Source organism: Geospiza fortis, unplaced genomic scaffold (assembly GCF_000277835.1).
Source record: "Geospiza fortis unplaced genomic scaffold, GeoFor_1.0 scaffold92, whole genome shotgun sequence".
NCBI classification, from domain to species: Eukaryota; Metazoa; Chordata; class Aves; order Passeriformes; family Thraupidae; genus Geospiza; species Geospiza fortis.
The window spans coordinates 2,912,927-2,918,660 of record NW_005054389.1 but is presented as its reverse complement, the minus strand read 5'-3'; positions in this window follow the sequence as shown (position 1 = coordinate 2,918,660).

Here is a 5,734-nt window from a genome sequence, read left to right as displayed (position 1 = left end):
TTACTGACACCATAGCTCTAGGAAATTACTCATTTTGGGATTGCAGCTATGGGAGAGAACTGTGAGTCCCCATCTCTAAAGGAGGGAGTGGATTGGTGTGCTCCTCACACCCCCTGTCAGCAGCCAGCCTCTCTCCCAGTGCCCAGTCTCCACCAGGGAAGCCCAAGGGCTGAATTCATGGAACCCTTCCAGTGCTGCTTTCACTCCTGCTGGAGTGCCTCTCCTCACACAGATGTACAGGAGTGAAAAGAAAACTGCAGAAATTCCTAGCACTAGAACCAGAGGAAAGTAATCACAGAGAGTCACACTTTTGTCACTGTCTGGTGGCAAAGCCCTTACCTTCTGGCCAAGGCTTTCCACAGCACGTGGCAGTAAACAAGTCTGAATGTGAAAATGCTGATTCATGTGTTCCCCACATATGTCTTTTCCCACCAAGCTGAGCTCTGAACAAAACATCTGTGAGAGAATTTTTGTTTTGAGAAGTGTGAAAAAACATAAAAAAGAAGTGATTTTTTTCATTGCCAATGTGTGAAGGAAACAGATCTCAAGCTCCTCTCCTCTTCTGATAATATACTGCTAGTCAGTGGTCTGAAATAATATGTGTCTATTACCCAAGCCAGAACTTAAGTTTTGAGAGATCTGATGGCTCTGTTGATAAGTCAAGATTCATGTTCTCCCATCTATGGCTGACAGGTTCAGCCAAGGAGCCTCTCCCCCTCCAGTGTTTGTTACTGCCTCAGGAAATAAAAGGACTTGGAAAAAAAATATATATGGTATTCTTGTCTGAAATGTCTTTATAATGAGGCAGCAGAGGATGTGAGAAAACTTAAGATTTTTGCTAGTCTAGTCATTTATTTAAAATCAGTGGTGACAGACCCAGTATGGTATAGAAAAAGATACAAATTAAATATTACTTATTTTTACTTGAATTTTAAATGCTAAAGCTTCATAAAGTTTGCACAGCCACTCAGAGAAATAAGTAATAAAATCTTAGGGATGCTGGTCTATAAGACAAGCCCTACTAAAGTAATACTCTTACCTTATTTTTCCTTATACTTCTTGCAGAACCAAGTATCTTTGTGGGTGGGACACTGAAAGTCTGATATCCTGGGTCTGTAATGAATCTTGAAAGGTGTAATGATTTCTGTGGAATCATTGATTGTTGTTGGTTTTATTTCTTTTTTACACCAATCTGAAAAGATTTTAACAGGTGGATTGTCAGATATAATTGCTTCATGAGAACAAGCAGCAATGAGGATGTTTTCTGTATAGGTTAACTCCCTGACCTCTCCTGGAAGCAGAAGGAAAAGGAGCGGCCCTGTTGAGCTGTTGAAAGCTTCCAAACCACCAAGTTGCATTCACGCAAATTCCTTCATCAGTTCCACAAGAGCAATTCCTTTATGCCATGGGAGCTGGGAGGCTCAGGAGCATGGCAGGAATACATTGTGAATGTTTACAGTGGCAATTCAGAGACTCTGTGCGCTGCCTGGAATGAGGAATTCCACACATCCTCCTTGCCAAGGTTGGACTGGATGATCTCAAAGGTCTTTGCCAACCCAGCTAATTCTGTATTATTCATGCAGTCACCTGCCTGGTGTCTCCAGCTTGATGCAACATATGGTGAAAACACCCTGCTACCTGTCTCAGGACTGAACAGCCACAGATCACCCAGAATGTAAGAACTGCTCCTCCAAACACCATGCATGGGTGTGCAGAGACAGATCTCCTCACCATCTATCCTCCCATTCAGCTGCAAGGACCATGGGTGTGCAGGGATGGATCTCCTCACCATTTATCCTCTAATTCAGTGCAAGGACACCACATGGAAAGCAGTGACCTGCAGAATCCTGGCCACTTGTCCAAGCTGATGAGAAACGCAGGTGACAAAGGTACAGAAAGCAGCAGCTGCCTCCTGGCTGTTTGGGAGGTGCAAGCAAGATCTAAACAGCACAACTGGAGGATCAGAGACAGACTTGGCAATTCCCAACTTGCTGAATACATGAGATAGAACAAGAGTCCAGCTACTCCCATAAGCTACAGAGCTTTCCAGAGCCATCACAGAACTAATTCCTGTATTCACCCCCACTGCTGCTCCTCCCTGACAGACCAGTGGGGAATGCTGTGTATATTGTATTGCAGACTGATCCCAGAAAGCCAGGCTCAGCGGGGAACCCCACAGGCTGGACTGACATAAAGGATTGGAGATACGAGCCCAAGCAGAGTCCAACAGCACACAGTTCTAGCACAGGTTTTAGCCCATTATCTTTTTAAGGTCCCACTATGAAGGCTTGATCAATCCTGCCTTTGGCTCATATAGAGCCCTGCCTAAAGCTCTATCTTCAAATGGAAAAAATGTTCATAAGGATCACGAGCTGTTTGTCTCAAAAAAATCTCCTCGCTACTAACTTCCATAAAGTTGAAAAGATGGAGATAAAAATGCTTTCTTCTACATAATTCCAAATGAAACCACTAAACCTCTGGTCAAAAACCTGGTATCTTGTTACAGGGAGAACATTTTGGCTAACAAGTGGCATGAGGGAAGTAGCTTATTCTGGTGTCTCAGGCTTTTCAGGAGTCCAGAGGAGAGAAGAATGAATGGTTTCATGGTGTTTTTCTTGTGAGCACATGGAAAAACAGATTCCACTTTTCTCAAAGCTTTCTCTAAAGCCAGGTGTAGAAGATACATCCTGCAATCTCCTAGTAAATTACAATATTTCAATGTGAAAATAAAAAAAAGAAAGAAAGAAAAAATGAAACAAAACCAAACAAAAAACCAAAAAATAAAAAACAAAAACCCCAAAACCAAACAAAAATCCAAACCACAAACCAAACAAAAACAAACCAACAAAATTTGATTAAAACAAATAATACCTACGTTTTTAGTTAATCAATAAGCACCAGAAGTGAAGAAAACTTTTCTGGTACACCTTCATCAACTGTGGATTACTCATAAGGTCAAACATTTGCAAAGGAGGTTATTTTGAAACCTTGGATTACTGCAGAATCATAGCCTTATCTAAATTAGTTCTGCCCACACTTTCAGCCAATAAATTTCTCCATGCGTTTACATATTGATTTTTTCCCATCTTTTATTTATTTCAGCTTTGAAAAGAAAAAAAAGTCTATTAAGAAGCTAACAGGAACTATGTGTTGAAAAAGGTTATTTTTTTGGTTGTTGTCAAATGTCTCTTGAGCTGGATCACCTTACAAATGTAAATTAAAAGGTTTAAAATGATGTGATCCAGGGTAGAATTCTAATTTGACTTTTACAACACGTTTGCTCGTTCAAAACACAATGTTTTATTTCTGTGTTGTAACACCCCGCTGATCTGGATCCAAACCCATGAGTCCTCAGCTCGCTCCTAGGATGCAGAAAAAGAATTGCCTCAAGGATCTTTATCTTTCTAGTCCATCCATTTTGCTTCCCTTTTTCTGAAACAAATAAAGCAGTGCAACATATATTTAGCAGCCCCATGAACACCCACAAGTAAGTGTGAGAGTTAATAACCAGCAGCAGCTTGTGAGATTTCACAGATGGATAATTAAAAACTCTGTGTTTAATACTTCATGTTCTCTCTGGTTTAGGCTGTGGACAGATTTTCACTCCTGGGACACTCAACCTCTGATACCACAGTGCAACATTTCTGCTTCTTGATGCCTCCCAGATGCTCATAAATTGCCTCTAGTGATTTCACCTTGAGCATTTGATCTCATCCAAAGGAGCGGTTTTTCTGAGAGATCAACAGTGTTACACAATCAAATGAACACTTAGGTAGGAATACTCAGTTGGTCATTTGTCAGCTCATTCACAGCATTTGTGGTTAGATTTATTTCTGATCAAGCTGTTGTCTCACAGAAGTTTTCAGAACAAAAAGTATCAGAGCATTTACTGTTCCTTGGAGACCCAGTTCTCCTGAACCAGCTCTGGAGAACCAGTTGGGAGACCCAGATCTGCCTGAAAGGACAAGGCAGACAATTCTTAGTGTGGAATCAATGCATGTTGGGCAAATTCCTGCTTAGGAGCAAGGGCTGAGTGAGCTGTGCAGCCAGAGGAGTGTAGCCAGCACCTCTGGCTCCTGGGAAAGGCAGAGCCCCTCAGCACAGCCACCTGCACAATCCTACTGTGGTCTCACTCCTGAGTGCTTGAATTTAGGCTGAACAAGTACTCAATGCCAGGACAGTGGGGTCCATAGCTGAGGCACAGCAACTTAGAACACGAGTACATGAAAATAGTCAATCCCAAAAATAAGTGCACAAAAGCTTACCTAGGAACAGACACCTTCCAGAGGTAAGAAAAGATACAGATACAAAAAAAGAAATCCCATCCCAAATCTCACATAGCAGCTGTTCTACAGCAAGTGTGCTTGTTTTGATTGACCTATCCAAAACCAGTGTTTTGTTTCCAAATCGCCTTTCTTTGAGGACCTCCTCCTACCACAAGTGACAGAGAGAAATGTGACAGACTCAGAGAAACAGGTTAGCACAGAGGCCTGCATTTAACTTAACCCACTGCTCCAGTGGTTAGGTCCCGAGGCAAATTATATGGTCTTGCTTTCTCATATTCAATAAACCATTTTCAACAACCTGTGTAGTTTTAGGACTTTGCAAATGGCTGCAAATGCACTAATAGTAAGAGAGAAATATTAGAAACCCTTCCAGCTGTCTTCCACTACCTTGTGTATAAAAATTAGGAGAAACTAGAGTAACTTTATATCCTGTAGGTGTCTTTTGGAAGCACAGAAAGTTTTCTATTGTATCACTGATTGCAAGGCTCTGGATAATAAGTTCTGCTACAGCTTTAATTCAGTGACCTGATAAGGCTCATTGGTTGTCACAGAGCTCTGAAGTGCTGCTTCAAGGTGTTTTCTGGGTAGAGATTTCATTTTAGACAGGACAGGATCAAGGATCAAGAAACTTAGGTCAAAGCACTTAAGCCACTGAATAATGAAGTCAGAGCAGTAGCATCTTACATCTGCAATGAATAACATTATTGGCTGCAAAATAAAAATAGCCAGCAAAGAGCTCAGTGAGCCGAGCTCCCTGTTGTATTAGGCAATTGGATCAGGCCATGCTATCATACCTCCTTTTGGGATGACTGAACTATCCACCAGCAAGCTTATTGTTTGTGGTCTGGTGCCCATTGCCGGCACAGCACCCTTGTGCTCTGAGGGCTCAGTGCTTTGAGACAACACCTTTCATTTCTAACTAGCCCAGGCAGCAGCTCCACACACCCAGCCTCCCAGGGCCCCCCATCCTGAGCTCACCTGAGAGTGCTCATTGCCCTCCTTCAGAGCTGGTTCCTAACACATGACCAAGTCATGGCAGAAGTTCCCTGCCTTCTTTGCTGTGATTTGTTCTGGGTTTTCTTCTACCTTGAATATATTTCCATCTCATCAGCTCCCCAGGTTTGTTCTCAGGATCAATAATCTCTGCCTTGCTGAAAACAGGCATTTTATTTTGGGGCCATGAGTAACATCTACAGCCCCCTCTTCTTTCCATATATGTCATTGACGAGGTTTTTGCTCTTCTTTAGCCACACTGGTGTCCAGATCAATGTGATTAAGTAATTATCACCTTGGCCTGGCTTTTTGTGCTGTAGCTTAGTTTTCTGGTCAGATTCTTCTGCACTAGTTTAACTCATAACCCCCAATTTCATTTTGGTGATTTCATAACCCTCTTGAACACACAGCCCTTTGCCTTGAAGGCTTTTTCTGTTGTTCCTAAAATAAACTCC